Raw genomic sequence first — 17,869 nt, 5'->3', positions numbered from 1 at the left:
CGGCGGGTGTCCGCTGCTCTCCTTCGCAGGGAGTGACGCCATTGCCCCGTGTCACAGGAACGGCCTCCTTCCTGTGCACCTTCCTCACCCGGGTTGCCTTTTGACAACCAGGCAGATATTTTTCAAACCACTTTTGTTTTTTACTGAACAAAGAAAAAAGAAATGTCCCTGTCATTGTTCACTGTGCTGTTCCTTCCTCCTATTAGCTCTGCTGAGATGCACCCAAAGAAAAGAAAATACAATTGCATACAATTAGCAATGGAAATTATTAATAGGAGCAAGAGATTCAATCCATTCTACAAGTAATTCTGTAGTGATTTTAGTAATTGATAGTAATTAAACCCTAATTAATTCATTTCCCAACTAATGTATTTACTTTATTTATGGGTATTCACTTTAATTACATTTGTTTGCATTCCTTGGGTTAAGTAATACAAATTTGCTCTCTTTTCTGAAAATATTTATTCGGGCTTCTTTAAGTCATTCTTTGAGAACACGTGGGAACAAGGACTAATTGCTTTGAATTGCAGCTAACCACGTTGATTTTGTACTCTGGAATGTGGAGCTAATGGAAAGTGAGGTATGCTGCCTACCTCTACTGGATGAAGCCTCAGCTCCGCTGCCTTAATTTTGGGTCCAGCAGTCCGGCAACACTTCCTGTGAGTTCTCTTTAGGAAAGATCAAAATGACTGTGGAAATGTTCTCTGTGGAAATGTTCTCTGTAGAACTGAGATGCCAGGGAATGAAAATCTCATTTCTGGGCCTCACATTGGCATGAGTACGATGGCCCTAGAGAGGTACGGCAGGCATGAGTCTGTTCTTTGGATTGAGTGGCTGTTAGCTAGAGTAGCAAACAGCCCCTGTCCCATCAGCCGCTCAGCTGATGCTCACATGTTTCTATCAGCTGGCCGTGCCGCCTGTGTATACACAGTTCTCCTGATGGGACACTCTTTCCAATATTCCATCTCTGGGCAGCTCCAACTGTCAGAAATTCTTCCTCACACTGAGCCTAAATCTGATACTTGGTAAGTATCTTCCTCCCTGATTCTTCCCTGACCCCCAACTACCCTATCCGTAGGCCATAGAGAGTAAATTCAGTCTCTTTCAATCTCTTTCTCTTTCAGAGGTTAGCCATCTGATGCTCAACAATTAACATGGCAGCACTGGATACTCTGATTCGTTTAACCATTCTCAAGTAGAATGCATTTGTATCCCTTTAGCATCCTGTTGGCTAAAGGAAGTCTAGCCTCTTTTCATCTCCCCTGAAATATGTGAATGGCTATGGTCCGACCATTACAATGAAAAATGGAAATGACCTCTCTCAGTCAAGATTCTGTACTTCTATTAATGAGTGCCTTAGCTTGGGTTGGCCACATAACAATAATAGCCCATTTGAGATATTGGCCCTGCTGAGAGCAACGAGGAGTATGCTGAGTGTTTCTGAGAACTGTTGGGAATACCGGCAAGGTCAAAGTATGAAAGAGACTCTCAGTCACAGAAAAGGTTTGGAAATCCCAGCCCTGGCATCTGATAGAGGAGACATTTGCTTCATTGTGCCTCCCTTTTTATACACGCCACGTTTTACCTCAGACTGGCCAAGAGCAAAATAGGTGAAGGGTCAACAAGGGAGACAAAGCATGTAGGTTGAGGATGGCAAGCAGGCCTTTACTCATAATGCATCATCTTGGCCCTTGGAGTCATCATTCAGCACCTCAAACCTCCCTTCCATCCCGGAAGGGAAGGAGGATGAGTTAGGGCAGCAGTAACTGAAGTAGGAAGGGACAAGAGAGTTGGGGGTGGGTCTATCTTTTGGGAAGCCCTGCGTTGAATTTCTATGACAAGTACATGACCCTGATAAAAGGTGAAACCCCAAACACACTTAATTCCCACACTCAGGGGCCGCCCCATAAGACCATGATTGGATGTGTCATTTTTTTCACTAATTGGTCTGGACAAAGACAAAATGAGACGCTGAGGCTGCACAACTGGCTCATTGCTCCTTCACTGGCCTGTGGAGGCACTGGGCCCCTGTACCTCTGGCTGGCTGGAGCCAGAGGAAGGGAGCGGAAACCCAGGGAAACACTGGGTCAGAGGGCTCAGCCTGGAGCTGTCCAGAAGTGAGAGTGCTGAATCAGCCCTCAGCCCTGAGTAAGGAGGGTCTGTGGCAGCTGCCCCCAGGACCTGACTTCTGGCAATCCACCTTTTCAAGGAGGGCAAGAGGTGATGGAAATAGCCACCCAACCAAATTATTACAGAATTATATTTGGGATTTGAAATGCTAAAAGAATTACATTAGAGAAGGAGTTGGGGGGTAGTCCTGGAAGAAAGCCCCATTCCTGGCCTGGAGAAACACATGCATGTTCCTGATAAAGAACACCTGAACCACAAAGGAAAATGGCAGGAATGACCATTATTCCCTTCCATGCTTGATGGAGCATCTGCGCCGGTAGAAGAGAACCCCAGACCTCCAATTCTCCCTATTAATGCCTGAGCTCTTAGAAACTCCTTTCATCCTATTAAATAACTCCTGCCTATTGTTTTGAAACTGCAAAGGGGATTTCCAACTATGTAGAAGTGAATAGCTCAGCAATGTAGATGTATGTGGATTTGAATGAAAACTGTGTGTGTGTGTGTGTGTGTGTGTGTGTGCATGTGTGCATACCATCTAGAAATACACAGACGTATGGGGTTTAGTTTCACCAACATGCAGTGTAGGATTTGCATCTGCTAATCAGTTCAGGATCCAGAAGAAAAGTAGCTGCCGATAGAAAAACCCATTACTAGTCAGCCGGCTGTGAAATACTGTACCTGTTCCATACCTTATAAAGAAAGGCCTGTTTTCATCTCCTATACGCACGCACGCACGCACGCACACACACACACACACACACAAACACACACACACACACACACACACACACACACACACCACGTGACCCTGACATGCCACAGGGGAAATCAGCCAAGAATTCATGAAAAAGTCCATGAAAGAAGGGGAAAAAAAGTCAAGGTTCTTTGAATTTAGTTTTTCTATTAACTGGAATGAGATTTCAGGATGAGAATCTTTAACATGCTGTTTTATAATGAGGGAGGGAAGGAAGGAAGGAAGGAAGGAAGGAAGGAAGGAAGGAAGGAAGGAAGGAAGGAAGGAAGGAAAGGAAGGAGTGAGGGCAGGAGGGCAAGAGGGAAGGAGAGAGAGAGGAGGGAGAGACGGAGGGGGGAAGGACACTCTCACAGACACAGGGGAGTGTGTGCTTGGTGAAAAGCTACTAAGTTGAAATTGTAATTATGGGAATAAAGCACATCTTACCAAGAGAGACCAGATTCTCTCACCCTCTTTCCTTCCCTCCTCATCACTGGAGAAGTGGCATTTAAGTATTGACTGGAGTTGCACCTCTCTGAGCCATTACTCACTGGGGTTTGGCTCTGAGAGTTTAACGTTAACTAAACTTTAAGGAAATGAGAGTATTAAAGAGAAAAGATATCAGATGGAGTGTAATGGAAGAAGAATGATAGGACATCACTGAGGATGATGTCCATTATCGTGTTTGCGGCTCATCATGACCTTTTGCCTTGGTTTATTCTCCCAAAAAATAGAACCTCCCCACATTCAATGTGAGTTGTGTGTTTCACTAAATGTAGGGAAGGAGATTCCTAGCCCAAAAAAGTAAGGGGAACACAGCCACCCCTCTTTAAAGGGAATAATTCAAATTGGCAATGGAGCACAGTCCCCACCATTCAGTCCATAGGCTGGGACAAGCTAAATATTCTGACCAGCTTTCTATTTAAAGTGAATTTCATAATCAAAAGCCTAATGACTGAAAGTCTCTCATTGACATGAGATGAGAACTGGGGCAAAGCAAGTGACCTGACAATTTCGTGCCTAATAAAAGACTAGGAGCCTAAAATGAAGCAAAATGAGCTGAGTAAACCAGACAGCATCTAATCAGGATTTGGAACCAAGGTAAGGGTTTGAGGAATCGACATAACAAGAAAATATCCAGTTGCACATAGTACACTTTTGTGGATATATGATGATTCACTTAGTGCTCTCTCCCCACTCCCAATTTCGCCTCATTTCTTTCCTGCCCCTTGCTTATATAATTCTCCCCCCACTCTGGACACTTGGATCCACATGCGATGCGTGCGTGTGCTTGTACCGCTGTGAGCTTACCGCCTTCACCTACGAAACCAGCTGTTTATCCATCCTCATGCATTGCTCCTTTCCTGTATTTCACATTATTGATCAGCCCTATTCCCTTGATTACTGATACACTACCTCTCCTATTTTCTTTCGACTATGTGGAATTGAATGTACCAGGAATCCGGAGGTGCGTGCATTTTAATCTCTGTGTGGTCATGTTAGCTAGGGTTACTCCTCTTTTCCCTTCTCTCTTCCTTCTGCTTGTATATAAACATTTACCTCCACCAGCCCTTTAATTGTCTCTCTGTATGATCGCTCGTAACAACTGCATTCACTTAGGAGGCTTCAACTATCACCTCTATAAATATGATTATCAAATTTAACCTCAGTCGTGAAATCAGCCCTGAGAACCACATCAGCAAGTCAATGGCTTGCTGAACTTCTCCATCTGGATGTTCCCACCCAGACTTTACACGCAATCCTTCCCGACCTAAATTCACTCTTCTGCTGGTACCGCATCAAGAAGGAAACGAACTTCTCAGGGTCTCGCCTGTGTCTGTTATGATGCCTCTGCCATCTCAGGTCCCAGACCCTCATCGTCCTCCTTCCTCCTCCACTCTGCAGCTGATCCAACTTTGAGGATCGTCTGTGGGCCTCCATGATATTTCCTTTATCTGCCTCTGCCACCACCCTATTCAGATTCGCGTAACCTGCCTTCCGGTTACTGTAATAACCTCGTAACTGCTTTTGTTGCCTCTAGTCTTCCAAATCTTTAATTCATTTTCCAAATCCCTGCCACAGTGATCTTCCTAAAGCACTGCTCTGATCATCTTACTCACCTGCCTAAAAAAGTTCCATGTCTCTTGTTTCACTCAATCCGAAAACAGACGATTTGATCTGCATGTTCAGCGTCCCGATGATCTAACACAGACTGACCACACCTCCCACAGATCCCTTCACCCACCCCGAGCATTTCAGCCTGACTGAACCACTTGTTATTCACTACATACCCCCATTTCTAAGCTCTGTGCCTTCCTTGCTGGGGCTCACTCGGCCTGGGATGCAGCGTCCATTTCCACAGATACGAATCCTTTAGTCAAGGACCATCTCCTCCTAGAAGTCGTTCCTGGTCTCCAGCTGAGAGCATGTTATATTCATCTGATCTCCAACACCTGTTTGCCACACAACACTTACCTGTGCCTTCTACACAGTGAGTGCGTAAGAGGCACTACATTAACGAGTACGTGTATGAACAAATACAGGTGTATAAATTCTCATACCTGCTCACTACACGTGCAGCCATTCATGGCGACAAAAATACGAATCAATCACTTATATAAACCAATCACTTAACCACAAATTTACAGCGTTCCTGCCGTGTGTATATAATGGAATGCCTACATGCTCTCGTGCTTAAAAAGACAGAAAAACTAACTCTTTGAACCCGTGGGCAAGGACTCTTTCTCTGAGTACTGAAAGCCACGCTAGCATGAGCACCCGTGTAAAAGAAAAAGAAACCACCGGTGTTGCTCTGAAAATGCCAGACCAGGTGAGAGAGAGCCTGGGAAGGGAAGAAATCAGCCCACACATTGGACAGATGTGAGAGCAAGGACTGGGCCAACCCAAGCTGCCGCTGACGTGGAGAAGAACCCCAACACAAGAATGTGCTAAGGGGGAGATCGCTGAACTGCAGACAATCCCAAAATGGCTCGAGGTGAAAAACAGCCTCCCAAATATACAGCAAACAGCATTGACATGGCTGATATGTAGCTGCGCGTGGGTGTGTGCATGGGGTGGGGAGGGATAGGGGAATGAATGAATGAATGAATTCAGGGCGCCCTGATAAATTCCCCCTGGGATAAAATCCAAACGTCTGCTTCTAAGAGATAAACAGAAAGCTCTGCTCCTCAGAGGCATGGCCAGTGGCTGAACACCACACTAATCTCCTTTGCACCAGGTCCCAGGCACCACGGCAAATGTGTGTCAAAAAAAAAAAAAATTTTTTTTTTTTTTTTTTAAAAGAAAAAGAAAGAAAAAAATGGAGGCAAAAAAGAGCATCTCACTAAAGGCAATAATGTGAATTCAAATACTCTTCGCAGTCCGGATGAAAGCAACCCAAATTGATGTTGTTTCAAAGAGGGTATAGAAGCAAGAGCAGAGGAATAGATTAATTTGGCTGGATAAATGAAGACGACTCCCTAGCTAAGGGGTGGGGACCGGCCAGCTGCCAATGAGCATAAAAATGCCATACGTTTCCCCAGCACTTTGTACTCTTCAGAGCACTCTCCCGTTTATTGTCTCACTTGATCTCCCAAGCACCACAGGGAGAACAGGGGGCACTGTTCTCCCCCCACCCACCCTATGGAAGAGGTGAACCGAGGCCCAAGAGACCCCCAGACTGGCATCCATCTCCTTCGGGCCTAATCCGGAGCTTTGGCTGCTACTGCTAAGGCTTTAATGTAAACATCACCTGGAGAACGGATTGAAATTCAGATTCTAACTCCGGAAGCCCGAGGTGAGGCCTGAGATGCTGCATTTTATCACACGCCCGGGCGAGACCCACGCTGCCCCGTTCAGGACCACACTTTGAATGCCATGGCTTTGGATGTCCCATCAGGGCGACTTGCAAGACTTGTCTCAGTAAAGGCCAGACTATCGGCTCTTCATCTGTCAGGATAGTGTTGAATTTACACTACTGAGAGCCTAGAGCAGATGTCACAAACAGCTCCTGGTGAGGACTGAGCGCCTTGAGCTCCGACACCCATGATCAGCTAGAGGAGATGCCTTCCCCTTCCTGACTCAGTGACTGTGCCAAGATCACAGGCCCTCTCTAGATCTCTGTCCACGTGAGCAAAATCGAAGCACATCCTGTCCCGTATCCTCAGCTATCGCTGAGCTGAAGGAGCCCAGAGGAGACCCCCTGTTTTGGTTGATTTGCCTCTTGCAAAGCCCTCAAAATGTCCCAGAACGCTGAGACTCCAAAGGATGCTCGTTGGTACCATGACATAAGCAAATTTGACTCCTTGTTTTCCTTCAAGAACCTCGACACACGTCGTCGCCGTCTTCATGCTCCTCGTAGGGTAAGAGCAGGCGGGTATCACCTCACCTTGAGGGAGAAGGAAGGAGAGCCCAAGGACACAGCCTCCCGGAGCGAGGCCAGGTTGGCATTCTGGTGCCCTGATGTCTGACCCTCTGCTTTGAGTTCAGAGTGCAAAGGAAAGGCCAGTTCCCTCATCCTCCCTCACTGACCAAGCACAATGCTTGCATCCCTCATTTAAAACATATTCCTTTGGGACTCTAAGGGGGTTTTTAGAGCTTCAACATGTGGTACAGACACACAATAATATTCAGACTTAAAAAGGAAGGAGATTCTGCCACGTGCTGCCACACGGATGAACCTTGAGGACACCATGCTGAGTGAAATAAGCCGGACACCAAAAAGACACGCACCGTGTGATTCCATCCCCTTGAGGTATGGAGAAAAATCAAATTCGTAGAGGCAGAAAGTAGGATGGTGGGGGTCAGGGGCTGAGGCAGGGAGGGAATGGGGAGTTAGTGTTAATGGATACAGAGTTTCAGTTTTACAAGTTGAAGAGAGTTCTGTGGGCCGAAGGGGGGAGGGGGATGGTTACCCCACGAATGCCCTCATGCGCCTGAATTGTGTACTTCAAAATGGTTATTTTTTCACAATAAAGAAATGGGGGCAGGGGGTGGGGGTGGGAGAGAAGTGTTTTTCTAAAACCATAAACCGTTCTGGGAGGAATGTTTAATGCCTTCAAACTCTAGTCCATTGACAACGTTTGGAGAATTCATTCGTTAGATTGCTTGGGACAAGCAACAACACAAAGGCAGTCCTAGAAGGAGGTAACGGAGAGGCATCTGGGGTAAGGGTGGGCCACTAAAAGCGGCGGTAAGAAGCCACCGAAGGCCACCATTGCCTGTCTCCTAGTTCTGCAGAAAGCCAGACCTGTGTCCTCACCTGCCTCCCCTCCCCACCCACCGCCCAGGAAGCTCTGGGGCCTGCTCGGGGTGCCTGGACTGACCTCAGAAGTCACATGGCCTGCACATCTCCCCGGCCAGATACGGTCCTTCCCCAGCCCCCTGCCCACACTCCGGCTGCGCTATAACTAGTTCAGGCCGGGGGGCCGGGGGGCCTTCGTGCTGTTTCAGAGGACGTGGCTTAGGGTCAGGGACACCGGGTTCACCGATTTTGCAGCAGCTCAGAGCTGAGCAGACACTCTTTGCCCTGCCTGTCCTCAGCGGGCTCGCTGAGAAGATGACAAAGAAAGAGAACTCCAATATCTTGATTCCCCACTCTAGGGCCTGCCGCCTTGGCCTCGTCGCCAGCCCCAGATGCCCTTCAGAGACAGCAAACCTCCAGGAAAAATTAAATCCTCACCAAACACCCTTTAATTTTATCCACTTGGCTTAATGAAGGTTCCGGTATTAATGACCTCGGAGGCTTTTTGTCTGACAGTTCGGCCGGTAACTAAACCCTGTGCTATTCCCCCCTCCGCCCCCACCCCGTTGCTTGAAATCTCAAGCATCGCCTCTAATCTTATTTTCTATTTCTGGGCTATATTGCATTAGCACCTTTTTATTTCTCCTGGCATGTTTGACAGTGAGTTCAGGCTAGTGAGAATCATCTCTTTGTGCTGGCAAATGGGGATTGCTTCAGTTGTTTTAGAATAACGACTTATAGTTAAAATTACCCCCAGGATATCATAATTATATGGTTGTAGCTTTCTTCTTTGACAAGGTGGAGAGGCGGAGCTCAGGTGGCCTGTGGGAAGTTGCTTGGGGTGGAAGGGAGACGAGGGATAAACACATGTGTACCAAGAGCCCCCCAGGAGGCATGAGGACAAGGAACAGAAGCTTCAGCTTATAAGATGTGCTCGGGGAGAGAGCTGTTCACCCCCACCCCCTGCCACATGCCTTCTGCCCATCTGGATGGAAATAGCAGAGCCACAGCACCAGCCTCAAGAAGAGCCTCACAATTTACAGGAATCCCCCAAACTCCCAGTAACCTGAAAAGCACAGCCGATGGGGGGGGAGGGGGTACCACCAAGCTATCTGAAATTCACAATGCAATTTCCCTTTGGCCTAACTCATTAAACAAAAGGTCTCTGCTAGAAGGGAAATGTTATTTGGGTGGGGCCCTGTTATTAACATTAATAGGACCGGCTAGGTTAATTCTTGGATACTCTATTGCAGTTTTTGGTTTTACATTTGTTTTTAGTAGGGAGATCAACATTCTCTTACCTGAACCCTATAGTAGAAAGCAGTGGCTGGCTTTATGTATGGAGCTTTGGACAGACTTCTGTCTCCTCAGCCCTCCCCCCACCACCCCCAAGTGCCTCCGATGAGGAATGGTGAGGGGGACCCACCTTGATAGCCATTGCTCTCCCTAAACTTCTAGCAGGGTTCTGAGGGGGTGATATCCAGAATCAGGGAAGGCAAAAGGTCGCAAATGCCGATTCTGCCCAGGTGAGGGGTCAAAAGGGAAGGCTTTGGCCCAGGCCGGGATAATGAGGGTACTGGACCCAGGGGAAAATGGTGTTGGGCCAGAAAAGGAGCAGAAATGGGAGGGGCGATAAATTAGTGCATCCTGGGAAATGACAAGTCACGCTAAGGGACCGATACAACGAGTGGATATACTCTTTGGAGTCAGACCTAGGATCTAACCCTAGTTCCAACAAGATGACCTGTGCTCTGGGCAGATCACTTAACTTCTCTGAGACCCAGTTTCCCCATTTCTAAAGTGGGAACAATGACAGAACCTAATGAACTGAGAGCTAGATCTGTTAGTGCAAAAATGTGCTTCACAAGTGTGTGGCACATGGCTTGCCTTTGATGAGCCCAAGCGATTCCATTCATAGGATTATTTCCAGGTAGCTCTTGTTAGAACTGCTCCCCTCAGCTGCCCCAAATTGCTATTATCTTGCTCTTCTCATTTAGAAGTCCCCCAGATTCCGCAGTCAGCCCCTGGAAAAGGGGGTCAAGGAAACCATCCCACAGGAGGTGTGGAAATTGGATTAGTCGAGTCTGGAGTAGGTGCCTTCGTGAGGGATGAACCGGCTGAGCCTGGGACGGGTCCCCAGCTGTATTTACTGGTCAGGAGGGTGACCCGGAGCCTCATGGAGGACTGGCAAGTGAGGCAGGGGCCCATGAGAAAGATGATTTTTTTTAAACACGATTTCTAATCTGTGTAATTACTTCTAATCTGTGTAATTACCTCCGCCGGGCCAAGGCACAGGAGAGGAGGAACCTTGTCGACCATCTTCTCTTGTTGTTTTCCTCTCCATCAGAGAGACCTTGAGACCTCCCCAAGGTTTTGAAACAAAATTACATTTTTTCCTACTGCAGGGCAGACTCCAGCCTGCAGGAATGAGGCTGCGGCCGTCTCCAGGATTGCCAGCGGGGGCTCCGGCAGACACGAGTGTGCAACGGGCCATTTTTCAAATGACACTAATTAATATGGGATTATTGGGAAAGCAAATCAACTTCTCCTTCTTGATTAAAACCCTCTGTGTTCCCCGGCGACCCCTGTCTGTCCAATGGGCTTTGGCAGGCATTATGCTGGGGCCGCTCTGGGAAAGAGGTACATTGCATGATCCCCGGTCTCCTTCCCAGCTCTGCCAGCGGGGCTAGTATGTCGCCTGAGAGGCTGACTCACGTTTCGCCCAGTCTCATGAGCGGGGGCGTGTGATCAGCACGGAGGAGGGGCGCAAAGAGCCTGTGATCAGCACGGAGGAGGGGCGCAAAGAGCCTGTGTTATCATAGGCAAGGACCCAGAAGACCCAAGTTTACAACCAGCTTTGTCTTTCCCTGATCAGGCTACCTAACCTCAGTGTCCTCGACGGCTATCAGGCTAGTACTGTCCACCCGCCTCACAAGCCTGTGTTGGGGCAAGCACTATGGTAATAGATATTAACGAGCCTTCTGAATCCCAAAGCCTTGCACAATGTGACAATCAGGAGGGTGCACAGAGACCCAGGAGGGGCGGAAAAATCCATTCATTCGGTAACACCATCATGGGCAGCGCAAGTCTCGGTCCTGCAGGGACAAGGGAGTGAGTCCATGGCTAGCCTGGCAGCCCGGTTCACCGTGACCTCCTCTGGCAACAGCTCCATGTTAGAAAGATCTCCAGCCCAGGCTCCTCGACTCCTCCTTTCTCTGAGGCTGCTTGTAGACATCTTCCCAAGCCCCGCCACTCTGAGGGCCGCCCTAAGAGCCCCCCGGGTGAACAGGGAGCTCCTGTGGTCACTGAACTCACTCTCCACCCATGTGCTTTATTTTTGCACGTGTAGACGTCTTGCCTCCTCACCGCACAGTAAGAGCTTTGGGGCTCTGTCTGCAGTACATTCCGAGCGCCCTCATGGCAGGGTGCCCGTGGCCTGGTGCATACAGGGGCTCAAAAGCAGATATTGACTGACCGAACTGAGTGCTCCCCCGGTTCTCTGAATGCCTGGCTTTGCGAGGAACCCCTGACTTCTTGGTTTTGTTACACCTGCAGGAGCCTTGCTGAGGTCAGGATGCCTGTGCCGCCTCACTACAGGACCAGGCTGGAGAGCCCGAGGGCCCCCCCACACACCCTCCTCTCCTGGAGAGAAGTGAACACCTTTCCCCAGCTGCCCACACCCACCAGAGAGAGAACCAGGACAAAGCGTTGCAGGGCAGACACGTGAAGAGCCTGTCATAACAAGCCCCGCCTTCAAGTCAGCCAAACGAGATTAGCATTCTCTATCACTAGCTGTTATTCTCTTTATCTCCCTGGGCCTTGGCTTCCACATCTGTCAAATAAAGGCCTTGGACCAGGTGACCCTGAAGTCCCTCCCACGTCTAAGACTCTAGAGTCCACCTAGAGGACAGGAGGGCAGCCAGGAATTACAGAAAAGAGGCTGAAGCTCAGTCTGTTCCCACACGTGGGGGCTTCAGTTCTGGAGGGTTCTCCATCCTACCCCCTTTCCTAACCACGGGCAAGAGGCGCACAGGTGGTTGGACCTAAGCTTATAGATAAATGTGTTTTTATGTAGAAAGACCATTCCAACCCATGCCCTATATTGTGTCAATTTTACCTCAGTAAAACTGCTAAAACTGGGGGGGGGAAATAATGGCTTACCAGAGAACATCTACTTTTCTACCACCACTTTGGCAATATCATTTTGCTGTTTCTATACAGGAAAGGAAAAGTAAGGGATTATTCAGGAGGCATGATGTCTATGTCCTGTTTTCTTGCTTTGTTGTGGCTCGGGAATAAATTGCATGTTATCCTGTGAGAGCGGAGGGATAGAGTTAAACCCTTTCATTTTATTTCATTTTATTTTATTTAAAAAAAATGTTTAATGTTTATTTATTTTTGAGAGAGAGACAGTGAGAGTCAGGGAGGGGCAGAGAGACAGAGAGGGAGACACAGAATCCGAAGCAGGCTCCAGGCTCTGAGCCGTCAGCACAGAGCCCGACACGGAGCTTGAACCTACGAACTATGAGATCACGAGCTGAGCCAAAGGCGGATGCCCAACCGAGTGAGCCACCCTGGCACCCCAAGCCCTTTGATTTTAGAGTTGGTAGCTTGTGTTCAGATCCTGACTTTGTCTCTTACGAACTTTAGGATTCGGGCCAGGTGATCATTGCCCTGATCCTCAGTTTATCCATTTGAAAAATGGATGACAGGTGTATCTGTCAAAGGCTATTTGTGCCAAGATGATGTGACGCCTTGGGTGCCTGGCACATTGTCGGTGCTCCATAATTAGTTCAGGCATTAAAGCAGGGGTTTGGATGTGTAAGTCACACCCAGGACCATGTTAAGTTTCACCTGGCTTCTGAGCTCCAGCCCATTTCTGTGAAATGTTTTAGGTCATTTTGTTTTAAATGGAAGGGATCTTCAAAATCACTCTTCAGGATCCAACATTATGAGACGTGACATATTGGGGTCCAGTGCTAACTAGACTGGCCCTGAGCTGACATCCCACGGCTCCTTTGTGATTTTTCCCCCTAATACACGTGCTTACCCCGTTTCTTCTACAGTAGAAGCTCTGCCTCTTCTCAGCTTTCTGAGCTATCCGGTCTCAGAGGCACCAGCTCCAAGCAGCGACCCCCCAATTCCAGAAGAATGCAAACAGTCTGGTTTCTTGGCACCTTAAAGCTGTGTCGTGCCACTCTCCTGAGATGGCAATTTCTTTTCTGTTGTTCTGTTGAATACATTTTTTTTAAAAAAGATTCCCTTGGCCGCCGCCGCCTCGCTTTTCTTTGTGGTTAGGATGCAATGACTAGAATCTTGCACGTACTTACAAGTCAATTTTCCTTTAATGATGATTTTACCTGCTCCGAAGCTTATCAGAAGGAGGGTTCACGCACCCGGGGTCTCGGCTGGAAGCTTTCAGTGGGCCTCAGCAGCTGTTCTATAGGCAGTGCACCTGTTTTGAATGTCGTCAATGCAATGCTAATATGCAAAACGATTTGTGGTGCAGGAAACCGGAACCAACAGCAAAAGAAACTGTGTTTGGGATTATAAATCACTTCCCCATCAGCTGCCGAGCTTTCTCTGGGATTCAGCGGAGGAGGCGCTGTGGGCAGTGGGACCCTGTGACAGCCCCTTTCCTGACTTATGTTCTCTGAGAGAAGGATCCAGAGGGACATTGTTATATCTGGCAAGAAGGGATTAGAGGAGGTCACAGTGGAGGAGGAACCTTCGGCAGAAGGAGGGAGCAAGGAAGAAGGAGTTTATTAGGCAAAAGGCACCAGGCATGTGCTTAGATCTGCTTCTATGGCTGTGGCCGGTAGCTTTTGCAGCGGTTTGAATAGAGCATTCTGGAAGGGCCGCTTACCACAAAGAAAGGGCTCCATTAAGGTTCATTAGAAACTAAAGTCTATAATCCCCACCTTAGACACCTTCCACTTCAGAGAGTTGCTCTTGTGACTGAATTAACCTACTTCCATTAGCCAAACAGGAGAGTGAAAGTTCACGTCCAGTAAGTGGCGCTGATAGCCTGGCTCCTTCCACAGCTGAGCGTCTTGACGTCCGTAGTCCCAAGAGCATCCCTGAAATGCAGTCCGGGCATGGCTGCCTCAGTTAGCACATCTGTGAAATGGGTTCAAACCATCTACTGAGGTGCCAGCCTGGAGAGTTTCTCTCTAATGAGAGCCATGCAGATTATGAGGCCTGAGCTCACCTCCTCTATTGTTTCAGAAAGAATGTGGGCAGGTACAGCAGAAAACAGTCCCGACCATTGGCCGTAGTTCTACAGACAACTACCACCTTTTTATTGTCACTCAAGCTACATGCTCATCATCTTTGAAAATAGGCTTAGGACTAGGCTGGAATTCTTCAGACCAAGCCATAGAGTTCACACTGGGTTTCTCAGTACTGGCGACTGAGAATTTTCTAGAAAGTTGCAGGGAAGGTTTGGGCTTGGGGGGCCAGGGGATAATAAGCCGGGGGTGGCAGTGGGTGAGAGGGACCGCTTTCTATCTGCGATGCTCCTAACCCAAGGATGAATTTGTAAGTTACTGCAGGATGTCAGCTCTGTGGGATAAACAATCCTGGGGCATCTGCTCCTTGCAGGACGCCAGGCAACCACCCGCCCTCAAAGAGTTTACATAGCCATAAAAAGCTAAATGAAAGCACAAGGTGGCATATCCCAAATGTAAGATCCTTAAATGCTGTAGGATTTCGAGGGAAGAAGAACTTATCATAGTGTGGGCAAAGAGGAGATGAAACTCAATCTGGAGCATACGGAACTGGCACGGAAGTAGCAGAGAACATTCTGGGCAGAAAGAGTGTCAGGACCAAAAGTGTGGCGATATGCGAGCATCACAGGGCACGGCCACGGGGGGCGGGAGGCGGGGCCTGAGGAAGCAGCAGGGGCGGAGCTACCGAGCGCTGGGGGAGGTGAAGGCCGTGCAGTAGAGGGAAGCAAGGAGGGGCAGGTGAGCAGGCCTGTAGTGGAGTCAGAAGGGAACCCAAAATTCAGAACTGGGGCTCTCGCTCCTGTGTGCCTGAGACGCAGGAGCGCTGAGGGGGCTGGTGGGGAACCCACCGAAAAGTCCTACCACCCCAGGGTGCAGGCTGTGTTTTCACAGCGGCAAATAGTCTGTTTTCATGGACACTAGAGGGGGTTAGCTGGCAGCGTGAGGACCTGCAGGTGTCTGGGAAGGGCGTTTCCAGCTCGGCTCACTCCCAGGCTCCGCAGGGACAAGCGTGGGGGGGTGGGGGGCTGAGGGTGTCTCATCCACCTGAGAACAAGGATGAGAATCACCCGGCGAGTCAGCGGGTGCACGTCCCTGAAGCCCCATTCTGGGTATCATCGTTTTCAAAGCTGCAGTAGAACCCTAGTCCCTCCGGATTTGCTGGGAGAAAGTAGTTATTTACTTCCTGGGTTTATTAAAAATGCACCCATTACCTGAATGCCTCCAGGCGATGGTACAAAAATACATTTTTACAGGGTGGGAATTCAATTAAGCAGACATGCAAATGAACCTCCAGCAAGTAGGCCAATGAGGCTAGCCCCTGTCAGGTGGATGACAGCCCAGATGACAGGTGTCCTCAGTACGTTCAGGCTCCCCCACCCAGGAGCGGAAGAACCATGCAGGTGATTTCTCCTCTCTCTCCTCTTTTTCACTCCAACCCGGGGCTCCTACAGTGCTTCTCAGCCTGGGCGTCGTGTCTGTGATAAGGCCGGGAAGGGATGGGCCGTCTCGGGGAGCTGAGGTAGAAACATCTGGGAAGGGGATTTGGAAAACATTGCTTGGCAGCTGCCTGTGTAGTCTTTTAGCCTCATGCTCAGCTGTAATCCGAAACAGGTCTGTGGTGAGGCTGCGACTCTTTCTGCAGAAATCTTGTAGGGTAGGTAGCAATGTTTCTAAAACTCGGATGCGATGATGTCCATCAGGATCTCCGTAGGTCCCCGATGCATTGGGGTCCAGATCCCACCCTAACGTGGTATGGGTAGTACTTTATGATCAGACTCAAAGTAAGAGACTAAGGCTCAGAAAAGTGAACTTCCTTGCCTAAAGTCACAAGAAAGGTAAGGAGGTGGCAGAATTGGAATATGCACCTGTGCTTAGCCAACTGCAAAGGCCCTGCCCAAATGTCTGAGCTCCCCACCCCCAGGGTCTTCAAACCAGAGACACCAACCCCCGGCTGGTCTCTGCCCAAATGGCAAACCCATTTCCTCGACAGGGGAAATGCAGACTTCTGGGTTCTTCTGGCTGAAGAAATCAGGGAACCTTCTTCACGCTAATCATCCAGGGCAGCGATTCTGAGTTAAGTTTGGTATAGACATATTTGTTTATATCCGGAAAGCATAATAGTTTAATGGAAAGAGAAGGGGACTGAGGTCAGCTGCTAACCGATGAGACAATGTTACCATATCAGTTCCTTTCTAACCCTTCCTTTCTCCACTGTGATATAAAGATTTTGGAATCAATTACCTCTGTGGTCCCATCTATCTCTGATTTCCGGTGCTACATAAGTGAACTAAAAGAGCTAAGGCATCCCAGAGTCAAAATCAGCCCTGGGATTGTCCGCTCTTGGATAACACACTGCTTCTGTCCTTGGGCTTGGATAATCAAAAGCTGGCGGTACGCTTCCCACGACCACCAAGGTGAGGTCACGGTGGTTAGGTGAGCCACAGGGAGAAAACATTCGTGCCAAGCGAAGATGGTTCAAGCCTCCCTGAGCTCCACCAGTCTCCTGGGGAGAGGGAAGCAGGTCAAGACCCAGGGCCTGCACCGTCTCCCCACACGGTGCTCAGAGACCAGTCCGTCCCTGCCCCACGGATCTAGGGAGGTGCTTATCTTGGAGGAGGAGACACTTAAGGAAACGGACACTCTCCCATCAGCTATACTGCAGGAGATTGATCAGCTGCTGGCCAAGCAGTTGCTACTAAGAGACCATTCTCCACTGGGGATCACAGCTGTGTTTACGCTAACCGTCTAGGGTGACCTGCCTTCCCCAGAGGCTCCCCCGCACACTTCGCACTGAGGCTCAGCTCCGAGAAGGCTTTGCTTTCAAGGAAAGGCGTGTGTTTACCATCGATGTGATCATGCAACAGGGAGCCTGAGACCTGCCTGGCTTTGCCCGCAGCCGTGCAAATGGCTGTCATTAACTTTTCTCCTTCTGGCCCGGATCACCTAGAGCTGTTAGATAACCCTCCCTACTTAGCAAGTGGTTAGCGTCAGGGGCAACCATAAAGGCGTCGTCTCCAACAGGCTGCCCTTTGCTGACCCCAAGAGAAAGCCCCGGGTTGTACGTACCATCACTGGAGCTGTGCAAAGATGGCGCTCGGCGGGCTCCATCTACCATCGTCTCATTGGCATTTATCCATAACAATACCTACCTCACAGGTTTGTTGCAGAGGTGAAAGGAATTAAGACATTCAAAGCCCTTAAAACAGCGTCTGGCACAAAATATGCTCTTTGCAAGCAGTAGCTGTTATTTTTCTTCCTCAGTCCCCTGAATATTTAGGGGACACCTATTAGGTACCAGGTACTGAGCCAGGCACGGGAGATAGAAAGCGGGAAATGAAGACCCAGTTCCTTCCTGCCCTCGTGATGCTTCAGCTCTATGGGTGGCGCCCACAGGCATTCTTGGGGGCCTCCTCCAGAGCACAGAAACCCACCCTAGGGGGGAGGTAAGAACAGTCACTCAAATCCCCACCTTCCAAGGTAGTAGGTGAGAAAAGTCGCTCACACTGACGTCAGCCTGCAAGGCAGGGGACGGTT

This window comes from Lynx canadensis, chromosome D1, assembly GCF_007474595.2.
Source record: "Lynx canadensis isolate LIC74 chromosome D1, mLynCan4.pri.v2, whole genome shotgun sequence".
Lineage (NCBI taxonomy): Eukaryota > Metazoa > Chordata > Mammalia > Carnivora > Felidae > Lynx > Lynx canadensis.
Note: the sequence above shows the minus strand (reverse complement) of the source record.